This window comes from Perognathus longimembris, chromosome 12 (assembly GCF_023159225.1).
Source record: "Perognathus longimembris pacificus isolate PPM17 chromosome 12, ASM2315922v1, whole genome shotgun sequence".
Taxonomy (NCBI): Eukaryota; Metazoa; Chordata; class Mammalia; order Rodentia; family Heteromyidae; genus Perognathus; species Perognathus longimembris.
The window spans coordinates 12,643,017-12,660,162 of record NC_063172.1 but is presented as its reverse complement, the minus strand read 5'-3'; the positions used below and the strand labels follow the sequence as shown (position 1 = coordinate 12,660,162).

Below are 17,146 nucleotides of genomic sequence, written 5' to 3'. Positions count from 1 at the left end.
GCCGAGATATGAAGTATTTCTGCCTTCCCCATCAAAAGATTTATGTACTAAGAAAACAGTCTTGGTTGGCCTTTTAATCTGGGAAACATAATATTGGATTGTGCTTGGATTCAATGATATGTAAAAGGAAGAGACATCTTGATTGCCCAGGGAACAGTTGAAGCAGCTCTGATTTCCAGCTTTTCCAACCTGTCAGAGACATTAGCCCTCCCACGGTGATTAGAATCCACGTGGAAAGGCTCTGAACACTACCACCAGCCCGAGAGAAGAGTCAGACCTAAGGTCTCCAGGTTTTAAGACTAAGCCATGAGTCTTAGGCAAATAACAACTCACGGCTCTGAAAGAAATTAGATCTCAGGTCATGTAGCACCTTGCTATAGAAGCAGCTTACTAGGAACTAAAGGCCTGGCTGATGGACCCATGTAGTAAAGGTGAGAGCTCCTGTCCTGCCATTTTATTAGCCCCACTTGGCAAATAAAGTGGCTCAACTACTATGCGCTCCCGTTTCATCATTTGAAAAAGATGAGAGAAATAACATTTTCATTCCAGGATTGGGTTGAAGTTTAACTTGAGTAACACATCTGAAGCCCCTGATCTGTGGAGGTGTCCAATAAATATTGTCCCTTTTACTCTTTTTTTTTTGTGACTTTTAAGTACCCTTATCCATGGTCTGTGGGAAAAGACCAAGTGTCTTTAAACCATAGTTTCATATCTAAGAAGGAAAAATAGAGGTTCTTGCAGGATCCTGGCCTATGCCTGTTTTTTGCTATACCCAATGCAACAATCCTCCCACAAATGCTTGGTCTGCAGTGGAGACCTGGCCTATTGGTTCTAAATATAATTGATGTCTTGAGAGAAAGTTCTGGAATCTCATTAAGCGCCTCCAGATCAGGCTGCTCCCAAGCAAGTTAAATTGAACTTCCTGTAGCAGGGATTCTGCTTAGCTTTTCCCTGCCTTTGAACTTATATCAGCTCCTCTAGCTGAGTTCACAGATCTGAGCAGTGTAACAAGAAAGGGAATCTAGGCCTCCAGGAAGGGAGAGGAAATTGCCTGAAAATACCTGAAGTAAAGTGAATGGCAATGGTGAGATAATTAGTGCTCTCCCCACTGGCCCAGCCTTGGATAGCATCAGCCCTGTGTGAAACACACGCTTCCTGGCTACCTTGCCACCTTGCCACTTGAAGCAGAGATTCTCACTCGAAAACCACCAGGAAAACAGTGCTTGGCTCTGCAGAGTGGCTAGGAGGATTTCTGAGCCCAGGCACCCTCCCAACTCTTCCTCATTCGCCTGCTGACCCCAACCCTTCCCCTGGCAGAGCAGAGAATAAACAGAGAGCTGGTGGACTCTCCCTGAGACCGCTGCTAATGTGTCCTCTGCAATGCCAGCCTCTCTCTGTCAGCCTCTGGTGCCCTCTGCTTTAGTATTATTTAAGATGAGATGTCACTCTTCCTCATCTTTCCTCCCCATGGAAGAAGCTAAATTTGAAACCATTTTTTTTCTTATTTATTGTCAAAGTGATGTACAGAGAGGTTACAGTTTCATACGTTAGGCATTTCTTGTACTGTTTGTTACCTCCTCCCTCATTCCCCCCTCCCCCTCCCCCTTTCCCTCTCCCCCCATGAGTTGTTTAGTTGGTTTACACCAAACAATTTTGCAAGTATTGCTTTTGTAGTCGTTTGTCTTTTTATCCTGTGTCTCTCGATTTTGGTATTTCCTTCCACTTTCCTAGTTCTAATACCAGTATATACAGTTTCCAATGTACTCAGATAAGATACAGTGATAGTGCGGGTACAACCACAGGAAGGGGATACAAGAGGATCATCAACAATAGAAGCTACAGTTACACATGGCATGTTGAAAGTAATTACAACAGTGATATATCACTCGTTTCCATAACATGGAGTTCATTTCACTTAGCATCATCTTATGTGTTCATAAGGGTATAGCTATTTGGCTCTTGTGATCCTCTGCTGTGACTAGCCTAAACCTGTGCTAATTATTCCCTATGAGGGAGACCATAGAGTCCATGTTTCTTTGGGTCTGGCTCACTTCACCTAGTATAATTTTTTCCAAGTCCTTCCATTTCCTTACGAATGGGGCAATGTCATTCTTTCTGTTAAGGCACAAAATTCCATTGTGTATATGTACCACATTTTCCTGATCCATTTGTCTACTGAGGGGCATCTGGGTTGGTTCTATATTTTAGCTATGACAAATTGTGCTGGGATGAACATTGTTGTGCTGGTGGCTTTAGTGTGATTATGTTTGTGGTCTTTTGGATAGATACCCAAAAGTGGGGCTGCTGGGTCATAGGGGAGTTCTATGTTTAGCCTTCTGAGGAATCTCCATACCGCTTGCCAGAGTGGCTGAACCAGTTTACATTCCCACCAACAATGAAGTAGGGTTCCCTTTTGGCCACATCCCCTCCAACATTTATTGTTGTTAGTTTTCTTGATATAGGACATTCTTACTGGGGTGAGATGGAATCTCAATGTTGTTTTGATTTGCATTTCTTTTATGGCCAGTGATGTAGAGCACTTTTTCATATGTCTCTTGGCCATTCTCATTTCCTCATCAGAGAAGTCTCTTTTTAAGTCTTTAGCCCACTTGTTGAGGGGGCTGTTGGTTCTTTGTGGTTTTGTTTTGGAGGAATTTATTTTTTTTAGTTCTGCATGTATTTTAGATATAAGGCCTTTGTCCATTGTATGGCTAGTAAAGATCTTTTCCTAATCTGTGGGCTTTCTGTTTATCTTTTTAGAGGTTATTGATAACATACAATAAAAATAGTCAGAGAGACCCTGGGTCTAAGCTTAGCAACTTGACTCCCTATTTGACAGACCAGGTTCCAAGTCTCAACACCCTGGCCTACAAATTGTCCGTGACAATGAATTCCTTCCTAATGAATTTATTGTACCATTGATTCAGATAATTCATGGAAGGGTTTAGAGTGGTGCTTGGCAAAGAGGGCATGTTCAATAAATGCTAGTTGTTACTGCTGTTGCTATGCAATTATTAATATGCAGCCAATGTGTCTGTCTCAGTCTGTCAAAGGCCCATTCGTTTCCTAAGAGTGCTCTAACAAATGATCACCAACTAAATAGCTTCGTATCATGAGTGGTTTCTCTCTCTCCCTCTCTCTCTCTCTCTCTCTCTCTCTCTCTCTCTCTCTCACACACACACACACACACACACACACACACACACACACACACACACACAATTCCAGAGACCAGAATTCTGGAACCCAGAATTCTGGAACCAAAGTGTCAGCAGGGTCTCCTTCCCTCAGAATGCACTGTGGAAGTCGGCCCTACCTCTTGTATGCTAGTGGCTGTTGGCATTCTTTGGTCTGGTTTGTCCCCCTATCACTCCAGTCTCCAGTCTCTTCCTCTCTTTTGAGAGAGAGAGAGAGAGAGAGAGAGAGAGAGAGAGAGAGAGAGATCATATAAAAAATAACTCAAAGCAAAAGGTCTGGGAGGTGGAACTCAAGTAGTAGAGTGCTTGTATTAGTAGGTGCACAAGCACTTGAGTTCAATCCCCAGTACTTCTGAATAAAGAGGGAGGCAATGGGGAAATTGACCCCAGATAGGAGTCCAGCAATGACTTCAGAGATGACTGCAGTAAGGAAGCTAAGGAAGGCCAGTATCCAGAAAAACTGTGACAAAAGGAACAGGCAAGAAGATTCTCCCATGAGATGCCGGCGGGAGCCAGTCTGCTGACACAGCTCAGGATGATAAGTTCCAAGTTTGTGGTAAGGTATTCTGGCAGCAGAAGGGAACAGGAAGGGCTGGGCTTGTATCCTTGTGATGACGGCCACTGAGATTGTGGTTAGGAAGGGCTCACCTTGCACCAACCATTCTGCAACGTGCTTTGCACCTACTCAAAACTCCATCATGACTACAACGGAAAGATCTGAATGTCATGTCAGAGAATGAGAATTAGAGGAGCTCAAAAGGACATAGGATCTGCTTGCTCCTATGTAAACAGTTTTTCAACATTTTTTTTATCCTTTAAGATTGTAGAGGTTCATGGGCTGGGAATATGGCTTACTGGTAAAGTGCTCGCCTAGTATACATGAAGCCCTGGTTCAATTCCTCAGCACTACATATATAGAAAAAGCCAGAAGTGGTGCTGTGGCTCAAGTGGCAGAGTGCTAGCCTTGAGCAGAAAGAAGCCAGGGATAGTGCTCAGGCCCTAAGTTCAAGCCCCGGGGCTGGCAAAACAAACAAACAAACAAACAAACACAAGAGTGTAGAGGTCCCATGACTGACATAACTCATTTCTACTTCTGCTTTCCAGCTCTAAATAGCGGAGGAGGGGGGGGTGGGGATGGGGGGCATTACTTGTACCTGGAGGCCTTTGTCTCGGGGTGTAACACCACCATCAGTTCTTTTGTGTTTTGGGGTTCTTTTTCATTTTTTAAAATGGGATCTCACATGCCAGGCACTAGTGGCTTACGCCTGTAATCCTAGTTACTCGGGAAGCTGAGACCTAAGGATCATGCTTCAAAGCCAGCCTAGGTGGGAATGCCCATGAGACTCTTATCTCCAATTGACCACCAGAAACCCAGGACTGGTGCTGTGGTTCAAGTGGTAGAGCACTGGCCTTGAGCTAAAGAACTCATGGACAGCACCCAGGCCCAGAGTTCACGCCCCATGACCAACAAAAACAAAAACAAAAACAAAATGACAGGGTCTCATCATGTTGCTCAGTCAACAATCTTCCCACCTCAACTTCCTAAGTAGCTGAGATCATAGGCATGTACCACTATGCCTGGTCCAACACTTTAATTTCTTAACAGATTCTAAATTAAAAATAGTTTTAGCTTATGAAGACCCAATTTAATAACACATGAAAAACCTAACCAATAAGTAACTTATGTCCATTCAATTCCATAAAAATAGAAGCTCATGCCTTTAATGTCAACTTCTTAGGAGGCAGAGGTCAGCGGGACCAAGGCTCAAGGCAGAACAAAATGTTAGCAAGACTCCTCCTCTCAAGCCAGGAATGGTGGTGCATGCCTGTAATCCCAGCTACCTGGGGGCCTTAGATAAACAGATATTGGTCCCAGGCCAACCCCAGACCAAAACACAAGATCTAGCCCCCAGAAATAACTAAAGCAAGAAAATAAAAGGTGAAAGGAGGAGGAAAATAAAAAGGAAAGGAAAATGGAAGAAAAGAGGAGATAAAAAGAACTAAGAGTGTGGCTTCAATGGCACCAACCTAGCGAGTATGAGGCCCTGAGTTCAAACCCAAATTCCACCCACTGCTCTTCACCATCAACATTAGATAACAATAAAAGTGTTCAGAAGATTTACCCCAAAGTTGAAAATATGGCAAAGGACAATAAGTGGGACATTATTAAAAGGGACATATTTTACATGATTAAAAATGTTCTAGGTCCTTAAGATCCTTTCGTCAATCTATGTTACATTTATTGAAATTTATTCATATTAGAGATGAAAACTGGAAATTCTAGACACTTACTATTAATTAATTTAGAGCAATAATGGTAGACATGAACATCTGTAGTATTTTATGAAAAATACATCTTTACTAACACAAAATAATTTAGTAAAAAGTAGTGTTGCTTTATATTTTTGTAAATTCTTTTAATGTCAGGTTTAATAGAAGACATGGATTCTCACATACACTTCCGGTCCACTCTGGTGTGAGCTGTACAAACAAGCCTGCCTGCCTTGGATAGCTGATTTGGCAGGGGACGGATTTGAATCGTTTTCCCATATAGTTGTGGGTATCTACTTAGATACTTAGAACTGGTCAAGGGAGTCATTTCTCAAAGACTCCTGACAATAAAGAATCTGAAATAGGGGTGACATTTTCGAGTCTGTTGTATTATGGTCCATTGATTTATCTTATGCTTTAGAAGCATTTGTTCATTTATAGATTTTGTGTTGTCATGCATTGATTATTTAGAAAATATGGGTTCACCAAGTTCCTCAGGTCTTCCATATATTAACACAGTTCACTAAACAACACCAAAACAATCACATTTTCTGGGCACCAAAGGCTGGCACTTGTACTCCTGGCTACTCAGCAGACTGAGATCTGAGGATCATGGTTCAAAGCCATCGTGGGCAGACAACTCTGGGACACTCTTATCTCCAGTTAGCCATCAAAAAGCCAGAAGTAGGGGCTGGGGATATAGCCTAGTGGCAAGAGTGCCTGCCTCGGATACACGAGGCCCTAGGTTCGATTCCCCAGCACCACATATACAGAAAACGGCCAGAAGCGGCGCTGTGGCTCAAGTGGCAGAGTGCTAGCCTTGAGCGGGAAGAAGCCAGGGACAGTGCTCAGGCCCTGAGTCCAAGGCCCAGGACTGGCCAAAAAAAAAAGCCAGAAGTAGAGGTGCCACTCAAGTGGTAGAGTGCCAGTCTTGAGTGGAAAAAGCTAAGGGACAGCATCCAGACCCTGAGTTCAAGCCCCAGTACCAGCACAAAACAATCAAACAAACAAATAGCTAAGATCACATTTGTTCTTATTTTCCTTCATCTCATCAGAAAATAGGGAAGCAGGGCTGGGGATATGGCCTAGTGGCAAGAGAGCTTGCCTCATATACATGAGGCCCTGGGTTCGATTCCCCAGCACCACATATACAGAAAACGGCCAGAAGTGGCGCTGTGGCTCAAGTGGCAGAGTGCTAGCCTTGAGCAGAAAGAAGCCAAGGACAGTGCTCAGGCCCTGAGTCCAAGGCCCAGGACTGGCAAAAAAAAAAAAAACAGAAAAGAGGGAAGCAATCCAGGCTTAGCGTGACAAGACCAGAGTTTCAAAGTTCTAATGTTCATTTGAAACTGTACATTGTATCATTATAATAAATAATATCAGTAAGTTCATTGAGGTAATGGTCTCATTTCATTTCTGAGAGGCATCTGCCAGATGTTCAAGTCTGAGTAAACATAGTTTAAGAGACATGTTTGGTTTTTTTCCTAGATGACCTAAAATCTGGTGCCATATAAGAGGTCAGAGCAATCCCCTTACTCTGTGACACCCCCCATCCCTGAGATTCTGAAGGAAGGAAGGTGAATGTCATTGGGGTGGAGTGGGAGGTCATGCAAATTCAAGCATCAGCTTCCACCAGACGGTATAAGGAGGGGGGCTGGGAGAAGCTAGGTGGTACCACCAAGGGCCAGGCCTCCATCAAGGTTCTCTAGACGGCATCTTCTTCTACACGCTGCTTATTTCCTTCTCCAATTAACTCCTCCTGGCTTATACCATGAGACTCATAAGAGGTGATTTCTAGTCTACAGCAGCCGCTCTGTGACTATTTATAACATTTCAAGGTCTCATTACTCTTTTCATTTCAAGATGACTGCTTTAAGGGAAAAAAAATCTAATTATGGCAGTTCATAAAAAACAAACTTTCAAAGAATGATTTGGGGACAGAGTGACCTGGTAATTATTTTCTCATGCACTGGGCTTTCTAACCCTGAGAAGCCTTTATCACATGCTGTGCATCCCTGATTAGAGGCTCTTAAAATCATCGAGATTTAGAGTTGAGGAAGGAGGTGGGGGGTGGTGTTTGCAATCAAGACACAAGGTTCACGGGTGGGGGGGGGCGGAGGGGGGTATTAGTACATCTAATGTGTCCTGGGAGGACAGGTAATGCAGATGCAGAATGCAGAGGGATTTTTCAGGGTGATCAAAATGAGCCCGAAATAAGTGTCTGAAGCGACCATTCAGAGTTTTGCATAGGTTGACTAATTTGGACAATTTCACCATGATGAAAGCAAGTAAATAAAATCAGTGCCATCCCACACAGCCTTAGGAACCCTCGGGAGGGCATTCTCTATGACCTTGAGAGGACTCAGTCTACTGGGTATGAAGGACATAGAAAATTATCTCAAAGAAAGCCATAAACCAAGTCACTGAATGGGTAGAAAATTATGGAGAGTTCAATAATCTCATCCTCTCTGCCAATCTTTATCTAGTTAACAACATTTATGCTGTTTGACTAGGCTGGGCACTGGGAAGAACATAATTCTTTCTTTCTCTCCATCTTTCCTCTTTCTTTCTTTCTTCCTTCCTTCCTTCCTTCCTTCCTTCCTTTTCTTTCTTTCTCCCTTCCTTCCTTCCTTCCTTCCTTCCTTCCTTCCTTCCTTCCTTCCTTCCTTCCTTCCTTCCTTCCTTCCTTCCTTTCTTTCTTTCTTTCTTTCTTTCTTTCTTTCTTTCTTTCTTTCTTTCTCTCTTTTATTTGTATTGTTACTGTAAAGGTGATGCACAGAGGAGTTACAGTTACATAAGTCAGGTAGTGAATACATTTCTTTGTGAAAAGTGTTGCCTCTTCCCTCACTTTCTCCCAGATTTTCCCTCCCAGCCCCGCTCCTGGGCAAGTTGTATATTTCCTTTTCAACATAGTGTCCAGTGAGTATCACTGCTACATTTGTTCAGTCTTTGTCCCACCATTTCTATGGGTCCCCTTGGCATCCTCAAAACAGATAAATTTACACATAAGATAAAAGGCACAGAATTTTTTTTTAAAGTGACAACAGAGAAAAAAAAGCAAGAAGCAAAATAACATAAAACCTTTCATTTCTATTCTTGGAGTTCACTTCAATAAACATCATTTCATGTGGTCATATTCCTTTTGTGATCCTCTCCTAAGCATGTCCTCCTTTGGTGTCACTGTAAGAATGTCTAGAGTCCTTATGATTGATCATGTCCACGTGTATTTCTTTTGTATTTTACCATCCAATGCACTTACTTTATTTATAAATACTTTACAAACTTTAAACACTCTATAAAATAGATTTATAAACACTTTCTAGTTACAACAAATGAGGGAAACCTTGCAACTTATGTTTCTTTGGGTCTGGTTTACTTTGCTTAATATAATTTTTTCCAAGTCTTTCCATTTCCTTACAAATGGGGCACTTTCATTCTTTCTGATGGAAATATAGACTTACAGATGATAATTATTAACATAAAACTCTTCATGTCAAGAATTTCCCAGGTTTTGATGGAGATAAGGATGTGTACAAGAAAGAGAATAAATGCAGTGATTAAGACCTTTCACTTCCCATAGAACATAAGACAAGTTTGAATACCTTCAGTTTTCTCCTCTGTAAGGAGAAGATATTCCTTGTTTATCAGTCACAGGGCTGCTCTGGATACTAAACAAGCCTGTACAGAGTATATATTTAGCATCCAGAACATCTGAGTCAATTCAATTATAAGAACTGTCAATTTTCTTGAATCCCTAAATTCTGACTTTCCATCCTCACCATAGCTAGGGAAATTTACTGGGAATTTTATAGGAAAATTTTAAACAAAGGGTGAGCCAATTCAGCAGTGATACTTACTAGACACCATGTTGGAAATGAACTTTACAACTTGGGGAGAAGGGAGAGGGGAAAACACGGGAGGAAATGTAAGAAGGGGTGACACTGCTCTAAAAGACATGTACTGACTATCTGACTTATGCAACCGTAACCCCTCTGTGCAGAGTACAGAAAAGTTCTCATGAATCTAAAGACACTTCATACCAGGCAGATGATATTACAGATCACAGAGCAAAGAGAATTCTTTAATAATTAGTTGATAGTAGCTTACTTGCTCATTCATATCACAAACTGAATGGCTACAAACACAAGAATATATACATATGTATTCCATATATAATTAAGACATAGATATATAAAGAAAGCTTTACATCTTCAGAAGAGAAAGTTGAGTATCTGTGTAACCTTAGGGGGAGGAAATAATTTCATAAACAAGGCATAAACCGCAGACTAGAATACATACATGTGATAAAATTTAAATAAAAACATTTCCACTAAAAAAATTTAAGTGGAAAAGGAATATATTTTTCCAATGCCCTAAAATATGGAATACATCAAGAATACTGACAATCTTGAGAAAGCAAATATTCCCAGGGAAACACATAGACATGTATTTCACATGTCTGTAAACAGGAGCAGTCAGAATTTGAAAAGATTTATCTCACTAGTAAAATCATGGAAGTGGAAATTAGGAAACATCACTACAAGCCCACCAACCTGGGAGAGAAAAAAAAATGCCCCATAATGCCTGCTGATGTGGGCAGAGTGTGGAGGCCTCGAGCTCGCACACACGGTGGGCTGGGGCTGTGATGCTGAAATGACTATCTTTGAAGATGAACTAAGCCAAACCCCTGTGACCTTCAGCCGAACAACTTGCTCCACCGCTAGTCCTTGAAATGCCGACCTAGGTGAATAGCGATACTTGAGAGAGAACGTTCTCCATCCCACTCTTCGTTATTGCCGTGGGAGGCCACACAGTAGTAGAAAGGAACCACACACATCAGCCTGGATGAGTTGATAAACACTGCGGGAGAGGACATACAAACGTACACACCGTGAGGTAAGATTTATACAGCATTTAAAGTCTTCAAATAGGGGCTGGGGATATGGCCTAGTGGCAAGAGTGCTTGCCTTGTATACATGAAGCCCTGGGTTCAATTCCCCAGCACCACATGTATGGAAAACGGCCAGAAGCAGCGCTGTGGCTCAGGTGGCAGAGTGCTAGCCTTGAGCAAAAAGAAGCCAGGGACAGTGCTCAGGCCCTGAGTCCAAGGCCCAGGACTGGAAAAATAATAATAATAAAGTCTTCAAGTAATACTGTGTACCATTCAAGTATGCAGAAACATGTCACTAACCTAAACAATGAAGAGAATGAAAACACCAAGATCAAGATAATGGTTACCGCTAGGAGATTTTTGGTGACATCATAAAGGGGCCGTGAATCTCTACTGTAGTGACATCTGTGAAATGGGGTGCTGGGAGCATGGTTTTTCATTGCATGGGTTTTTTGTGGGGGCATTGCCTGTTCTAATCATCTCATAATTTTTTTTCTTGAAGAGAGTATGGACTGAGACGCAGGTGGCAATGCCTCATCACAGCTCTGTGACCTTGGAAAGTCACTTCTCCCTCAGGGTGCTCACCTCTTTGTGTCCGGTTTGGGCTGCCAGATGTCAGCTGCAGATAGAACCAAGATAACAATGAGTGAATTCTTCAGAGAGCCACGTCTGGTTAGAACAGCAAGTTGCACAACTGGCATTTTTTTTAATGCAGTGCTAGGGATCAAACCCAGGGCCCCATGCCTGCCTGGCAAGTCCTCTGTCACTGAGTCACACCCCTGGCCTCTATTGTAAACAACTTCAAAATTAAAGGAGCCCTTGCAAGCCCTGCTCCCTGGCTTGTCCCGCTCAGAAGGGCTGGCGTAGAAGTCAACTGGAGCGCTGTGAATCGGCAGCCACAGAACCCAGAGGGGCAAAGTGAAGACTCGGGGACAGGTTCTCAGCACATACTGGAAGGCAAAGGGCCTCGATGTGAATGAATGTGGAAAGAAATTGATTCAACGTAGACTAGATCAGTTCTTTCTGTCCAAGCTCCACTATACCACTGCCCCTGAATTCCACAGAGTCTTCAGAATAACCCGTCGCCACGTGCCACCTCCAGCTGGAGAACCAGGAAAGCAGAGAACACAGCAGCAACCGCCATCATTCCAACTAGTCCGCCGGGAGCCGCCAAGCCTGTGAGAATCCCGCTGCAGGATTTCACAGGCCGATTCCAAGTGAGAAGCTGCAGGGATTAAGCCATAGTTGGGGGGTGGGGGGGGGGGTGTTTTAGCTTGTGATAAACCACTCAAAAAAAGCGATCCTCTCATAATACTTCTCAAAAGTCTGAAGTTGTCTATCTACCAATTTAAATTTTGCTTCCTCCTTTGAGTATAATTTTCACTTGATTATACATCTGTTGAATGAATAAATGTGTGAATGAATAAATATTTTCAGTAGCTCGAGACAGCCACGTGGGAGAAGAGTCCTGTGGCCCCTCCCCCTCCCCCCCCACACCTGTAGAAGTCTAGGACTCCCAAAGGAATGGGGGGGACGGGGAATCATAATGACCTCTGTTAATGTAACGGTTCTCATTCTTCCTAGCCCTGACCATGCAACACCTGATATCGTCACAGCAGACCTGTGAGGTCAGTGTTATCATTTCAGTTTTACAGGTGAGAAAGCTGAACCTCAGAAATGTCTGCTATCAAAATCCCATCACTGATAAGTAGAGGGAGTGGAATGTAAGCAGTCAAATGCCAGTGAGTGCCTGGTCTGTACTTAAAGAACACTTTAAAAGAAAAGAGCGCATTGCATATCCAGAGCCTTCTCTAATTTACATGCCTACACCACCAAAGATAAGCGTTCAAAGCCCTGCCTTTACTCTGCAAAGGTGTGGCCACTGGGCAGAGCCAGAGTGGCGGGAACTGGAAACCAGTTGTGTGGCTTCAGACAAGCCTTAGCACCTCTCACGAGAGACCTGACTCTTCTCTCACGCAGATTCGTGACCCTGACTCACCTGCCTCACCTGCCTCACTGTGGGCTGCGAGGCTCTAATCTACAAAGGTGAAGGGACCACAGAGATGCAAGCTCAACATTACAAAGATGCTGGGCACTTGGGCCCCCGCCTTGGAGGGCTCTCAACTCATCACCGATCACCTTGTTCCTGTTTTATTCTGGGCCTTTGCTTTTCCCAAATGTGACCCTCCCTACAGAGCACAGATGTAGAACTGGATGGTTAAGCACAACATTTGTAAAACGTGGTAAACAACTGGCTTAGGATCTTTATAAACTGTTACAGGAATGGTGCCTGTTTTTTAAGATATGCTTGCTACTCCTAGTAAGCACTGGGAAGAGAAAGGAAAGAAAGAGGAGGGAAAGGAAGAGAAGGGGAGGGAAGGAGAAACACCCCCTACACACACACACACACACACACACACACACACACACAGTCATTCAAGAGCACACATTCCAGAAGAATTCAAAGTGTTATCAAATAATCTTACACAAATCATCTTCTGCTAGGCTATCCATAGAAATCAAAGAGAGATACAACTAATTTAAGGATATTAAAAGAAAGATGTTTTGTACCATAAAGTATTAAATCTCAAATTCTATTTTTAAAAAAAATGACTTTCAAGGAAAAGAAAAACGCAAACAATGATTTACTGGGATGATAGTTGCAAGAAGAGGAAGGAGACAAATTAATAGTGAAGGATTGTGAGGAAGATGACAAAGTCAAAGGTGATTAAGGTGTGTGTGTGTGTGTGTGTGTGTGTGTGTGTGTGTGTGCGCGTGCACGCGCTTGTCTGGGGCTTGAACTCAGGGTCTGGGTGTGATCCCTGAGCAGTTTTTTTTCTCTTGACTTGCACTCTACCACTTTAACCACAGATCTACTTCTGGATTGTTGTTGATGTTGTTTTTTATAGTTAATTGGAGATGAGAGTCTCATAGACTTTCCTGCTTGGGCGGGCTTTGAACTGTGATCTTCAGATCTTTGCCACCAGTGCCTGGGTAGTGATTAAGATTTTTAAACCTAGAAATGAAAGGATGGTGCCTTTAAGAGATAGGGAAATGGGCTAGTCTAGGAGGGGACAACGAACAAGTTGATGTAGAGTACAGTACATCCATTTTGAGACTTGATGGGCATGCGTGCAGAATGGTGGGAAACTGACGGTGAGAAGCCAAAGCCCTCCCAGCTCAGGACTGCGCAGAGGAGGCTGCCCCAGAAGCAGCAGAATTAGAGTAGGCCCGGGCTGGGGGTTAGGGGAGGAAGAGAGGTACAGACAGGCAGACATGGAGAGAGAGACAGATTCCTGGAGAAAGTCCTTGCACCCACACAGCGGGAGAGAAGCAATTGCTACCTCCATCTTCCCTCCCCACGTAGGGAACATGATCAATGACTCGTGTCAAAGGACTGGTACTTTACAACCTCATGCATCTGCATTAGGCTGATTAAAAATCATTCCTTGTCAACAAGTAGAATGTTAGAGAGCCTGGGCCGTGAAAAGCAGAAAGGGCTTTCGGGATGACACGTGCTTCCCTGTTATTCACCTCTGTGACCTTGGGCAAGTTGCTTGGTTTCTCCGGTTCTGTGACCTTGTCTTTTCACTCTGCAGGGTGACTGTTGAGTGTCAGATGATATGAAGGAGGGTGTGCACATTGTCTTTCAGAGGGAGAGGGTCTAAGAAGCACCTTGGCTTCTAAGTGAATCCTTACATCTAAGTGCACCCCTTGTCAACCTGTCCCCCCTAGTACCTCCCAGCTGCCTCTAGAATGTCTAGAGTGGAATCGAGTTGATCAGAACAGCACAAAAGGTGTTTTGCTCTGTAATGTTTACAGTTCTGTTGCTTTCAGGCCTGCATTTTAATAATTTTGCATTTGCTGATTTAACCATGAAAAGGTTATTCAATGTGGTATTTCCATACATGCATATATGAGAGTTTGATTGTATATACCCCTATATTACTTCTAAAATGGTTATTCAATACTTTTTTAAAAAACTGGACCAAGGGGGGCTGGGGATATAGCCTAGCGGCCAGAGTGCCTGCCTCGGATACACGAGGCCCTAGGTTCGATTCCCCAGCACCACATATACAGAAAACGGCCAGAAGCGGCGCTGTGGCTCAAGTGGCAGAGTGCTAGCCTTGAGCGGGAAGAAGCCAGGGACAGTGCTCAGGCTCTGAGTCCAAGGCCCAGGACTGGCCAAAAAAAAAAAAAAAAAACTGGACCAAGATGAGCACCGTGGCTCATGCCTGTAATTCTAACTACTCAGGAAGCTGAGATCCAAGGATTGTGGCTCAAAACCAGCCAAAGCAGGGGAAAAAAAGTCTGCTAGACTCCATTTCCAATTAACCCGCATAATACTGGGCTGGAGGAGTGGCTCAAGGGATGAGAGCCAGCCATGAGTGAATAAACCAAGTGAGAGCACAAGGTCTTGAGTTCAAGCCTCAGTAATGGAAATATATATATACATATATATGTGTGTGTGTATATATCACACATATACACACATATGTACACACATATGTATGTATGTGTGTATATGTATAGTAAATGTGTATATATAGGGGTATGTGTGTGTGTGGGTGTGTGTGTATGAATGTATGTGCTGGCTGGTTGAATCCAGGAGTTAGTACATGTCAGACAAGTTCTCTACAATGGAACTACATCTCTAGCCTACATCTTGTAAGTGTGGTTGGAACTCAAGTATTCTTCCTCCTAAAATCTCTAATATTTTATAAGTCAAATTTGATACTTGTCTCTAGACACACAGTGATTGACTATGTCTCCAGACAAATGATGTCCTTCCCTGTGAACACCAAAAAGAAAGTGTGTGTTCATATCAACAGCTCATCATTAATAAAAAAAAATCCTCACAAGAGAGGTCAAAGGATCATAAATAGTTCCAAAGTAGATTCTCCTTCCATCTTCCAGGCTCTATAGATTGCAAGTCACCCTTTCCTTTCCGGGAGTTTCACAGTCTAAAAAAAGAACTAACAATGTAGCTTTCACAAAGCACTGAACGCTTTCCTGGTGGCTGTGTCTCACAGGAGTCCTTGTTCCGTTTCATGACAGAGAGGGTGGATCAAATGTGCTATGGTGTACGTTCAAATCCATGAGGTCAGATTCCAAAGCCATGACTCTACCTCTGTTGCTAAAGCTTCTGCTTTCAGAATGGCTTTTCCGTTCTGCCTTTGCTGTGCACCTGTCCCGATCAACCTTCAAGACCCAGGGCCGGGCTGGGAATGTGGCCTAGTGGCAAGAGTGCTTGCCTCCTACACATGAAGCTCTTGGTTCGATTCCCCAGCACCACATATATGGAAAACGGCCAGAAGGGGCGCTGTGGCTCAGTTGGTAGAGTGCTAGCCTTGAGTGGGAAGAAACCAGGGACAGTGCTCAGGCCCTGAGTCCAAGGCCCAGGACTGGCCAAAAAAAAAAAAAAAAAGACCCAGGGCCAGCACTGTCTCTCCCAGAAAATCCTCCCCTGGCTGCTACACCATCTATACTGCACTTCCAGACCTACCGCCATCACTCTGCCTCTTGGAATAACAGGGCATTTTCCCAGCACTTCCGTTTGGTCTATCAAGATGTACATTAGCCAGTGGCCTTGGCTTCGTCTTTTTCTTCTCCTTGCTCCGATGGAGCCCAGCTCCCAGCAGACTCCTATCCGTCGTCTTTTCGAGACCAAACACCATGCCTTCAATTAAGTTACAGAGTTCTGATGGAGACATTTTTGAAGTTGATGTAGAAATTGCCAAACAATCTGTGACCATCAAGACTATGTTGGAAGATTTGGGAATGGATGATGAAGGAGATGATGACCCAGTTCCTCTACCAAATGTTAATGCAGCGATATTAGAAAAGGTCATTCAGTGGTGCACCCACCACAAGGACGATCCTCCTCCTCCTGAGAATGATGAGAACAAAGAAAAGCGCACAGATGCTATTCCTGCTTGGGACCAAGAATTCCTGAAAGTTGACCAAGGAACACTTTGAACTTGTTCTGGCTGCAAACTACTTAGATATCAAAGGTTTGCTTGATGTCACATGCAAGACTGTTGCCAGTATGATTAAGGGGAAAACTCCTGAGGAGATTCACAAGACTTTCAACATCAAGAATGACTTTACTGAAGAGGAGGAAGCCCAGGTTCGCAAAGAGAACCAGTGGTGTGAAGAGAAGTGAAATGTGCCTGACACTGTAACACTATAAGAACTGCTCCAAATACTAATTGCACTGCTGTTTATAATTGTTAATAATAGACAAACAGTAGACAAATGCAACAGCACATCAATTGCATTAGCGTAATAATGTCCTCGTTGCATGTGTAGTTTGAATACACATCCCAAACCTACGACTGAGTTTCTTCTAGTCCGAGCAAAAGCTTCTCTTTTCTTTAGTCAAAATAAAACAAACAATTGGGCTCTCTGTGGAAAGTGGTATTTTAGGATTTCTCTCTTTCTGTAGAGCAATTTCTGCCTAGTTTATTGACTAGCTAACTTTAGTTAAGCGTTTAGAAGTTGGCATTGTAAATAAGTTGCAACAATGTTTCTGATAGAATTAACAAAATATGTCTCTATTCACAAATTGGAAACTGGAAAAAGGCTACTTGAAGTTAATGTTCTTAGTGGGGTTTGTAGGTTGACTCTAGCCAGGACAACTGGTATGCATGAAGCAGGGACCTTAACTGGACCTGAGGACTCTCTTTCCTGTTAATTTTTAATCTGCTCAACTTGGAGTATGTTGCTAGAGACTCAGTTACTACCAAGTTCATGTGGGGTTTTTTCGGGGGTAAGGGGGAGAAAGTAA

At 43.2% G+C, this 17,146-nt stretch overlaps 1 pseudogene; it reads left to right on the top strand.

Moving 5' to 3' along the window:
• Positions 1 to 2,322: 2,322 nt before the first annotated feature.
• On the top strand, positions 2,323 to 16,718 carry LOC125360788 (annotated as a pseudogene).
• The last annotated feature ends 428 nt before the right edge of the window (positions 16,719 to 17,146 follow it).